We start from the raw sequence: 11,839 nt of genomic DNA on the forward strand, positions 1-11,839 counted from the left end.
CTGACTTTCACACTCTAACAGGCATCAATAGCCAACACTGTCTCTTCAGGCCTAAAATTGTCACACTAATATGTCCTGCATCTCAGTGACCCACAGTTTAGACACCTAAAAGTGGGACAAAACAATCCCATGCTTTCATCAGAGGGCAGACAGGCTCATTTCAGAGACTGGCACTTATCTCGCAAATAAAGCGAGGCAGAACTGGCACATTTGTTCTTCAGCTGAGACTGCAGCTGCCACAACCCAAGGGCACAAGATCAAATTTATCCAGAGGGTGCTAAGCACCTCAAAAACACCCCAACTCTCACTCTGTGTTTATTTAACGTTACAGCTTTATTGTAGCAGCAAGTTTGTCATGAATCAGGTCTCCATGCTGCCCAAGAGAACTGATGCTGCTTCCTTTTCTGCATTGCCCTGTACTGAGAAAACGAAACATGTATGTGGAGCCATTATAATTTCCCCAACACATATATTTCTAGGCCTGCTGTACCTCTTCAGATAAAAATTTCTTCGGGTTTACTTGCTTCAGTTGTTGCACCTGTTACCAAGGCAGCTTAATCACAACACAGGGACAAATCATAAGTCCTATGCAAAAGACTGTTTACAGTGGAGGTAGAGCCCATGAATCACTTCCCAAACTGTCACGGTTTCGCAGCTGGGTGCATTAAGGCGAGCAGGCATCTGCTGTGGCTCAGGCATGTGGCAGGCAGCTCCTGAACTGCGGTTCAGATTGCCAGGAAGAGGAAGAGGTGAACAGCTCGGCTTGGCTACCACTGCGTGCTATCCGTAACATCAGTCCTGGACTGATCTCACTGAAACCACTTCAGTAACAGCCTGCTGACCTTTCCCTCTAAGGCACTTGGCTCTAAACCGGCACACTGAGAGGCTTAGATCAGCAAGAAGCACATTCTCCCCAAAATAAATGAGGCATAGCACAAAACGGGGTCAGCTCCCACAGCTCCAGAGGTGCTGATCTCAAAAGGTAAACATCCAGGAAGCCACCCATCAGCAAAATTCAGGATGTGTTTAGAAAAAAGTTTGCACAAGAAAGCACCTTACATCATTTCCTAGAAGTAGCCGGGATAAGGTACGTCTGGGCCCTAGACTCCTTCCTGTCTGCTCACGCGGGGCACACCCTTGGAAATAAACATCCGAGGAATCCCTGCAAACACCGCAGTCTGCGCGAGAAGCGGGAAGGGCTGCCTGGGACCCACAAGTCCTTAGAGAGTCAACTTACACCAACTGCCGATACAGGAGATTCCCCCCCCACACACACGCTCCCTTGTCAAAAGACCCTTTCCTTTCAGACACCAGAGGGAGGAGATTCAGCCCTGTGGTACTTCAGGCCCCTCGGCAGCAACTCTTCCTTCCCAAACCCACCCAGCGGGAGCAAGCTGACCTTTTCTAAGTCCACCATCCCTTGCCCGCCTTGGTTAAGCAGGTGGTAGTTAACGATTACCCATGCCCCATATCTACCGTCATGCCTAACGCTATCAGCATAGATTTTTTGATCTGCTAACTGCACTGCACGAACACCTACATCAGATGCTAATGCTAGCATGCAATACTAAGCTCCAACACCCATATCCCAGTTTTTGTACGCAGTTATATCAGTTGTCTTCCCTCGCATGCATGAGGGACAAGAGAAAGAGATAAGAGCACATATACACACTCTGCAAACAAGGTGGTTCATGGCCAAAATACTAGTCTGAGAGTTGGGAGATGCAGACAGCTTCCAAACCTGCCACCAGCACACACGTGGCCATCAGTAAGTCACTTCACTTCTGCCAACCTTTGCCCATTCCCTGTATTTATGGCGTAAAACACGGGCCTATCTAAGCACATGCATATGCCTGGCAGAAAGCAACTCCTAGGCATTATTGGAACATAACTAGACAATTTTAAACATCCTCACGTGTGGGAGAGTGGATGCCCACAGAATACCAAGAGTTTAACAAAAACTGCTTTGCTTCAGCCTGTTGCCGGTTGTCCCGGCTCTGGGCATTATGTGAGGAGCTGAGAACCAGCACGGCAAGTCCTTCCTATTCACGGGCTTCTTTGCATACGTGGCGCTTGCAGAATCAAGCCTTTGACAAACAACACTGAGGCTTTCAGGATACAGACAAGACAATGCAGCAGCGTCTTCCAGGGAAAATGAGAGCAGGCTTATGCTGCTGCCCACTCGAAATTCATTACAACACAGCTTAGCATTCACGCAGCACCCTGGGAAAACTCAGCTACGCGGGCATAACTCCAGGATCCAAAGCAGCTCTCAAACAAGAGCTATGTTCAAAACGCGGTGGCTCCTTTCAAGCCCCCCTTTACACAGTCAGCGGGACAGAGTAACTCCACTGTTAAAATGAACAGCTTTTCCACGCTGCCATCACTCTAAAAAAATGCAGCTTGTAGGTTAAGAACTTCTCTAAATCCAGGGGGTTTTGTACAGGACAAATCTGGTTTCCCACCTCCAAAAGCCTGCTTTACAAGTGAGATGCTCAGTATCCTCTGGATATTACAAAGAACCAAAGGCTGAATCCAACATGTAGCAGAAGTAACTAAACTAACATGCAGACAGTATTCTTCAAGTAGCTTAAGGAATCTTGCATTCAAGGCCAAACCTAAATCTTTATGGAGCCACCTTTCAGCTAAGTCATGAAAACACAAACACAGCTTGAAGTGTAATACAGTACCTTAAAAAAGCTTCCCGGGCTCTCCATGTGACTGGAGGCTGCTGTTAGGGTTTGGATCAAATATCAGATCAAAACACTAAGCTTGAAATATAACACGATGCTTCGACTTTTACCCACCCCTTCCCACAGTCGGGAACCCACTCCTCCCCACTCTCAAAGTCAAATCAATTCACTGATGCATCGCGGTAAGGATGAGCTATAGAAGCACGTCCAAATTGATTTTGACTACTGCTCGGAGGCAGCTGCAAATCACCCAGATGTACCTGCAACATCTCAAGTAGCTGGATAAACCATTCGTCCTGTATTTAATGACCCCACATTTTCCCATTTAAAACTAGCTTATAAACATTTGCAATATAAAGTGAATGAATATTATTTAATGTTCATGAACAGGTCGTTTTTCTGCACATAGGCCACCAGCTTTCTTCCTCACAATCCTGTTTGCCGAATATTTTCGGACACCAAACATGAAGAATTAAGCAAAGCAAGGCCACTCGAGTGCAACAAGCCACAGTGCTAAGACTCGCCCACCCACACTTTGCTGCCCCACCACTGAAGGCAATGCAAACGTCCACCAACCTTTGGAACTAAACAAGTAACTACCTAAAATAAATAAATTTTGCCAAGCTCACATCTGGCCTTCAGTTCTCGAGATAGCAACCCATTCTGGCTATCAGAGTCCCCAAAACTGCCAAGTGCCACGTAACTGCCGCAGTCATCCCCTTCTCGCAGGGAATGACTCTGCTGTCGAGTGCTGGCACCGTCCAGAGCTGCCATGAAGAGCAGGAAGGACTGTCAGCAACCAGTTGTTCTTCCTCTTCCCATTTTATGCTGATTCACACACAGAAAAACAGAAGAAATCCTGTTTCCACCATTCTTCACCTTCTTAAACCATGAGAGCCAACAAGTAACCCCCAAGCCCCTGAAGCTCCAGATTTTTTTCCAAAACCCAATCAGGATTCAAAGCAAATGAACCTGAGCACTCCGGCCAAAAATCAAAGCAAATCTGCATTATCTTTCACTTACTAGAATATGGAAAACAAACAAACAAAAGCCATGGATTAGGTTTCACTAATCAATTTGTGCTTGTTTTTCCCATCCTGAAATAGGAGCTGGAGGCATTTTCATATGCATTTTGGAAGGCTGCCTGCTTCCATCGCTTCTTCGGAAAGTGAACCTCTGTCTTTTCCTGCAATACTATTTTTGAACTGAATGTTCTCTGGTGAACCACAACAAAGGCCTCCTTGCCTCTTACAACAGCGGCATGTGAGCTTTCAGGAAAAAAAGAAAGTCACAGAGCACAGCGTCAGCACAACACTCCTTCCCCTGCCGTAATAATAAATCCTGCATTTCCAATTTGGACAGTACAGGAGGCAGAAGACAACCAACTCCTACCTGCAGGAACTTTGTGCCAGGTGCAGGCTAAAAGCCTTTAAGATAACCAAACACCATACAGTAAAGCCTTGTTATCTCAACAGCCTCTTGTGGAATCGGCCTTGTTAATCAAATAAAACAGGTATGCTTTACACCACATGGCCAAGATGCACACACCTTGTGAATATGATACCCAGTGGGGAAAAAAAAACCTTGATGAGCTAGCCAGCACTGGGATGCAAGCCTTGAAACCAGAAGAAAGGCACTGATGCAAGAAGCCTCTTTTCAGAAATCAAGCTACAACTACCAAAGGCATCAGAATTTAGTATTAAAAAACATTTATCCCTTTCACAAGCATGGGAAGTTTAAGACATCCGACCTCTATTTGTTCCCAAGTAACACCACTGAAGCACCTTAAAAAGGAAAATCTGAAGAGGTTGGTGCTCCTGATGTGGGTTCAGTATCTGCAGAGATGAAGAAAAGGCCCCTGAAAACTTGCACGTCCCAGAACAACCGGGGCCGGACCACGAGAACAATTTGCTGCCAGCTCCATACTCGGGAAACCCAGAGGGACGAATCCACGCGGAGCAGAAGGCTGTGCAGTAAACAGCAAACTGAGAAGGAAATTAAGGCTGTGAAAAGGATATGCTTCTCTCTGCTCTCTGGAAAACCACCTCTTCGGAAAGTCGATGAGATATGATGAGCACCAGGAGCACTGATCCTGACTCTACAATGGAGGCTGACAGCTGGCACAAGCTGCCACATGCCTGCACACCCCCCCAACACCTCTGGAGATTATCCACCCAGCTTGTATCTTCTCGAACTCACAGTTGCCTGCTTTCTCTTTAAACCTTGAAAAACTACAGAGCATCCTACCCAGAAGCAATGAATTTATCTGAGAGCTTATGACACGCACAGCAAAGAGCTTGCGACAAATGACAGCACACAGGCCCCTTGAGCCTCCCTATTATCTCAGCAATTAATACCGTTCCGATGACGACATTCCCTTGAAAGGTGGTGGCCAGAGGGCTAAGATGCTTCTGGACACTGCAGAACGACAAGTGACCAAGGAACTTAAAGGGACAAGCACTTAGCACAGGTTTCTTCCAAGAGGAGTGAATTCTGTTGCTTCTCCATCTCTGAAGTTCTACCAGTGCCAGGGAGGGTAAAATGGTTTTGAAAAATACTACCCAAAAGCTAGCCACAGGCCAGCCATCCTCAGAGAGGGCCTTAGGTCTCTTCAGTAAGCACTTAACAAGATGAGAGTTAAAAATAAATCCCCAAACTCTACACTGATCAGGAGAAGGAAGCAGCACAATCTGCTACTGAGCTGCATCAACAGAAGAGCCCTCGAGGGACACAGTCATATCAAGAAAAATACACTTGCATGGGTATGTCTCCTTTTGCCCATGGATGAGTGCAGTACAGTCATGAAAAGACAGTTTGCTTGAACACACTTCATAGTTTATCTTGATTATGTTTGTGGTGTCACAAACGTTAAGAATGACTGTAAAAAGACCATTTCCTTTCTGTAGTCTGATTTTCCCTGCTTCTCAAAAATAACTGTAATAGACTGAGGGAATAAATAGTACTTTGTCGCCGTACTTTTCGGTAGACTACTCCCTGACATGTCCCCAGAGACAAGACTCCTTGTGGCACCAAGGTCACAGACATCATCAGTCTTGTGTTTTCTCTCCACTTTCTTCTTTTCCTTTCTATTCTCTTTCCTTCTCCACCAAATGAGGAATTATCTCACACGTCTGCAACCTCTAAAGAGTCGGGGGGGGGGGGGGGGGGGGGGGAAGAGGGCTTTACCCCAAAGAGGGGGGAAGGAAATTAAGTCACTGTGCCTCTGAACACATACCGTCACCTCTGTAACTCCCAATGATGTGCAGGATCAAATCTTCACACGTGCGAACCAAAAGCAAAGTGCCTGAGGTCTGCCTCCACATATACAACATGAATACACAGCCCAGCCAGGTCTGGGTCTGAAAGCAAGACAGAGGATCTCTTCCAGGGCAGACCTAACACTATTAATCCAAAAAATGCACTACTTACCCCCACCTGTACAACCGCAGTTAACTGGCACTATCAACTGGCATGCCTGTGCAGTCACATTGCTGACACATCAAATTTAAATATAAATAAATAATTAATTAAATAAATATAAAAGCCTCCTAGTCACTTTTCTGCCCCAGGACAGCTCCTCCCTCTTACAGTTACTAACACCTCTAACAAAACACTGACCTTGACAAGGCCACCTACCTTCTGTGGTGCCCAGGAATTGTTTCTGGAAAAAGAAAAGAAAAAAAGAAAAAAAATTGCTTAAATATCCAAAGAACTCTTCTACTGCGGTTTGACATACTTAACCACCTCTCAGGGCAATAAACACCAGAGGCCCCCAAAAGTGCCCTCTGCCTCTCCGCACTCGTGACCAAGTCAAGATAGTTTTAGAGGGAAGAGAGAAGCCCTGAGTCACCGCATACTCCCAGCACAAACTGGTCAAGAGCGAGGAAGCCTGGCTGCGGGTGGGCGAGGACAGCTCTCCTCCTCCCTAGGAAGGAGAGAGAGATGCGTTAATGAGAAGACACTGAACTGGAAGTCTAACTCTGGTAATGCGTTTCCTCTTGTGTCGGATGTGTTCATCCTTTATGGCATGTCTGCTGCAATTCAGGTCAAACTCATCAAACGGAGAGTACGATGCAGGGACTGTTCAAGTTTGGTCATGTTTATACGAAATACAGCAGGACTCGCTAAGCTGAGAGGGAGGCGATAAAAACCTCAGAGAAAAACCCGCACAGAATTACTGAAAAATATTCGATAGAGATGTACCCTAGGCATCTGATCTACCAAGTATTGTACGAGAACGGAGGCAAATCATATGTCCAGTTCCCTGTCTGTAACTGGGGACGGATGATGGAAAAATAAACACGTTCTGGGACAAAGCCACCTACAAAGGAGGCACGGTGACTGTAAAAGGGAGCAGCCCTGCTCCCCGATGACAGCCAGGAAAGTCACCGAACTTACTCTGCCGCATCTTTCCGCACACGGTTAAGTCCCTTCGCGTTCGGAAATCGCTCTGAGGAAGGAGTGCAGTCAAAAGCAGTTCGCCGCCAGCAAAGCCGCCCTGGCTGCCCTCCTCGCCGGGGCAGCGCGGGGACGGAGAAGGAGCACAGCCCACCACATTTAACCAGAGAGCAAGGGGGGGGGAACCAAAAACAAAAGCGTCCTCTCCTATCACACATGACATGAGGGAGGGATTGCCACAGCCCCGGGGAAGGGGAGACCTGGAGGCGAGCCACGCCGCCCGCCCGCAGACCAGCGGGCGGCCAGGAGCAGCTCAGGAGCCGGAGGGGCTCCGTCGGTTGGGCAGTTTCGGCTTAACCCCTCCGAATTCTGCCGTTTCACTCCGACCCTTGCCACAGAGGCGCGCCGTTGGGCTGCTAACAACCGCCCCAGCCACCTTCCCTCCCCGGCAGCCACCAGAGACCCCGGCCCGGGCTCGCCGGGGACGTTCGCAGGCCGACGTCCGTCTCCGCGACGAGGCGTGACGAGGGGAAGCGAGACGCGACGGCGCGGCAAGAAAACGCATCTCCCTCCTGCGGGCCCGGCGACGGCCGGCGCCCACGGGAGAGCGGGCAGCTCGGGCCCGACACCAGGCGTTGTAAGGCAAAGCCGCGCTCCGCCGCCGAGCCCGCCCGCGGGAAGGCAGCTCCGCGCCAGACACGGCTCCTTCCCTCGCGCTCAACCGAAAATACCTCGAAGAGGGGGGTTTTAGCCCCGAAGGCCGCTGCTCCCGGGCAGGCGCGGCCGGCCCCGGCGGGAAGGGGTGCCCGGACACGGCGTACCCCCACCCCGCGCCCTCAGCTGCCCGCCGGCCCCTCGGGAGGCGATGGAGCGGGGGGGGGGGGGGAGGGGGGGGGGAACCGGCTCGCGCAGGGCGGTGGCCGGGTGGGCAGGGCCGAGCCGGGCCGGCCAGCGACGGGCACTCGCTTCCGCCAATGGGGGGCGGCGGGGCTGCGCCGCCAGCCAACGGCGCGCGGGGGAGGGCGGGATATGCCCCGTTGTCAGTTTGCAGCCAATCGGCGGAGGGGTGCGGGGCCCGCAGCCCCCGGCACCGCGAGGGGCGCACCCCCCCGCGATGCGGCCGCCCACCCCCCTCCCGTCCTCCCCGCGCCCCCCCGCCTCGCCAGGCCGGGCCGGCCGGCGGCCGCCGCGGGGATCCCCGGCCTCCGCCGCCCGCAGCCGCCGCCACTCACCGGGGCGCATCCCCTGTCACAGCCGCAGCATCGCCCGCCGGCGCCGGGTCTGCCTCATCCGGGTACTCCGGGGGGCGGGGCCGCGCCTGTGATGCAACGGCAGGGCGGGGGCCGTGGACACCGCTGTCGCACAAGGGGCGGGGCGAGGGGCGGGGCCTCCCCGGGCCGCGCCGCCCCCCACGTGGGGCGGGGGCGGCGGGCGCTCGGCCGGCGGTGCCCGGCGGTGCCCGGCGGCCGCGGCCCCCGGCCCCGGCCCCGGCTTGTGCTTCCCGGCCCCTCCTGGGAAACGCCGACGTCCCTCCGGCACCCCGCCCCAGCACGGCGTGGGGGTCCGCCGGCTGCTCGCCTCCCTCCCGGGGACAGCCCGTCGCCCGCCCCGCCCTTCTCCCTTCCTACCGCGGCTGGGAGCTGCCCTCTCCCTGTCCCCCGCGGCTCTATCCCCCGGTGCCCCCGGGAGGGGCAGACCCAGGCACCGCCGCCGCAGGCCTGGGCCCCTGAACATCCATCCCTAAAGGCGAGCGGCGGGGAGGGGAGCGGGCAGGGACCGCGGCGCGGCCCCGGCCGCTGCGACGCCCTCCTTTGTCAGCCCCATCCTTGCAGCTGCTACCTTGTTCCCTGCACGGCTTTTCTGCCCCAAAACAGCCCGTAGAGCAGGGAAGCTCCCTGTGGGGAGACGCTTTTTGAACCCCCCCCGGGACCTCACTGGCCCCGGGCCAGGCTTAGGGCGGCCCATGGCCCCCGAGGCCATCCCTGTCCATCCTGGCTTTCTTGCTCCCTGCTTTCCCCGCGCAGCATTTCCCCGCTGGTGGGTGGCTCGCCCGCTGCCCCGCGTCACTGCCCTCGTACCCTCCACACGTGCCTCTGCAGCCCCCCAGGGCCACGGGCAGGGGAGGGCAGGGTGCCTCCATGGTGCCTCCCGGACAGGACCTGCCCTGCAGCCGACCTCCCGGCTCCCTCACGCTAACCTAATACTTAAGCTTCGTTTGCATGCTTAATTTCCTGCCCTCTGTAATTAGCTGGCCGGCCTGTCATTAGTGGCAGGTGGTGCTGTTGGGATGCCCTCGTGCTTCCCTTGCTGCGGGCCGACGCCGCCAGCAGCGTGGCGTGGCGGTGGCCGAAACTGCGGCCGTGCCGGCTGCCTTCGTCGGGACAGACTGTGTCCTCCGTGGGCACGGTGCCACCAAGGCCACCTCTGTCCCCGCATCTGTCCCCACAGCCTCTTCTCCACCATGTCCCGTCCACCCATATGCGGGGTTATCCAGGGCCGATGCTCCAGTGCTTGTCCACCTTTTCCCACAGCGGACGGGATGGGTGGTTGCGGACAATCTGAGGATGGAGAGCATGCACTGCTCCCTCCCCAGTCCCGATGCCCGCGCAGGACTTTCCGGGTCACCCTGCGTGACTTGGGATTACACAAGGCCAAAAATGCTGCTCGGCAGCGTCAGCACTGAGCCCAGGACGTGCGGCAGAGCGCGGCTCCGAGCCACACGCTGCACCTGAATTAGAGGCTGAGAGAGGTGGTGAAGCCACAGAGACCTGTGAGAAGTCATCCCAGTAGCAAGTTGCCCTTGGAGCTGTCTCATCCCTCTTGGAAATGGAGCCTTTCCCAGTGTGTATTTGTGCACCTTCTTCTGTATCCCTTGTGCCCAGCCGCAGCCGGCTGATGCAGGTAATGTTCACAGCCCTGGTCCGCCCCACCAACCTCCTACCTTCTCACTTCAACTGACCCCCTCCTTGGCTCTCTGAAACCCTCTCTGGAGGGCAGAATGGGAGATCGAGGTGGCTGTGCAGAGGCTGGAGGCCTGGCTGGGAGAACATCTCCTTTCCCAGCATCCAGTTCTGTGTTGCTCCGAGCCAGGAGCAGAGAGCTGGAGGTGCTGAGTGTGTGCACAGCCCAGCTCTGGTCGGGTGCCCACCATCATGCTCTAGAGCAGGCTGGGTGCCCACCATCCTGTTCTGGAGCAGGCTGGGTGCCCATTCCTGTGCTCTGGAGCAGGTTGGGTGCCCGGTTTTCTCACTGCACTTCAGAAGCCATGAGGAAATACCGTGCACTGTTTGCATCATGCCACCCACATGGTCCTGGCGCATTTTTTCCCTCACTCTTCAATTACGGAGTGGCCCTGCCAAGGGGAAGAAGGTGCAGTACAGTCATCTGCAAGGATACGAGCTGAGGTTGTGGACCTGCAGCGGTGCGAGGGCTCTCTGCACATCTGTCCGCACCTCTGGATGTCTGTCCGTGGGAGGCAGGGGTCAGTGCCACTCCTGGCTCTGGTCTGCGCACCAACACCCAGGCTGCTTGGGGGTACCTCGCTGTACTGGATAACCCAGGCATGGATCTGCGACCTCACTATAATCATCACAGAGATCACGACTTGCAAGGCTGCTGGAAACGAGCTGTGTGGGCGGGGGCAGGGGTGTCTCCTTTATAAAAGTGCCAAGGGCGTATCTACACAACCCTAAATGAATTTCCCCAGGGGCATCTGCGGAGTGGCACACTCCCGGTCTCTTTTCTCTCCGGTGGGATCCTTTAAACCTCAACCTGAGCTCCCTGATCCCTCTTTCCTGGGCTGGGTGCCTAGGTTAATGAAATACCCTTTGCCTCTCCCCGCGCCTGGTGGCACCGCTGTCCCTGCCAGCTGCTGACATCAGCGTGGCATCTCTAGGACCAGAGATGGATGCCACCGGCTCCATCAAAGCTGCCTTTACCAACCACCTCTGTCCCAGCCCGGTGGGGCTTTGCCTCCGGCGACAAAGGCGTAGCGCTGGCGGGGGCTGTATTTCCCAAGAGGTCTGGCGTGCCTGCCTGGTTAACACTGATTTTTAAGTCAATGTTTGCTTTGAGGTCGCTGCCGGCTGCACCCCATTGTAAGCTGGAGCTGTTCCCATGCATTTGCCGAGGGGCTCGGTGCTTCCAGCCGCACAAAGGAGCAGTCACTTAGCATTAGCGGCCGCACAATGCGGCCGTGTCTCCCGCCGGCTGAGCCAGGTCTGTGTTTCGCCAGCAAAAGCCCCTCCGCTGAAAGGCCGGGGAGAGACAAGGCAGCTGTAATGGATTCGAACGAAGGGGGGGGTCTCTCACGGGGGCGGGGGGACCTGGCGCAGGCAGGAACCAGGGCTGTCCCACGGTCCAGGCATGGGGCTGCTGGAGGTCGTTTCGGCGTGGGGTGAGCAGGGGGACATGGGAGCAGGATGGGTTATATATTTGCAAGGGCTATGCCATGGTGCAGGGAGACCTGTGGGGGGACAGCCCCAAAGGATGGGGTACAGGGTGGGCGTGGGCCCCTGGGGATCAATTAGGGGCTGGGAATTATTGGCCCAGACGTGGGGCCCCACAACGTGCAGGTACTCCTGGGCATCCCTTGGGGAGACGCTGGCGAAGATGCAAGAGGGAAAAATAGCCTCTGGGACTGTTTTTTTGAGAGGCGCAGGGATTTTCTCGCTAATCCCTGCCTTGGAGGGGTGTCTTACTGACTCCAGGAGCATCCAGGCTGGGGGGATGGAGCTGGGAGCAGCCCA

General features: G+C 54.5%; 1 protein-coding gene across 6 annotated transcripts in view; it reads right to left on the minus strand.

Annotated features, from left to right (window-relative positions):
• The window catches only part of NDEL1 (nudE neurodevelopment protein 1 like 1), a 30,509-nt gene extending 22,121 nt beyond the window's left edge, over positions 1-8,388 (minus strand). For 3 of the 6 annotated variants that reach the window (XM_076353639.1, XM_076353645.1, XM_076353643.1), the window contains exon 1: positions 8,324-8,388. The gene's annotated coding sequence lies outside the window, so the exon portion shown is untranslated. Of the gene's footprint in view, positions 1-6,311; positions 6,355-7,822; positions 7,936-8,323 lie in introns of those variants that run through there. The other 3 variants (XM_076353641.1, XM_076353640.1, XM_076353642.1) reach the window with 3 other exon arrangements.
• Between the last annotated feature and the right edge of the window lie 3,451 nt (positions 8,389-11,839).

Source organism: Aptenodytes patagonicus, chromosome 16, assembly GCF_965638725.1.
Source record: "Aptenodytes patagonicus chromosome 16, bAptPat1.pri.cur, whole genome shotgun sequence".
Classification (NCBI taxonomy): Eukaryota; Metazoa; Chordata; class Aves; order Sphenisciformes; family Spheniscidae; genus Aptenodytes; species Aptenodytes patagonicus.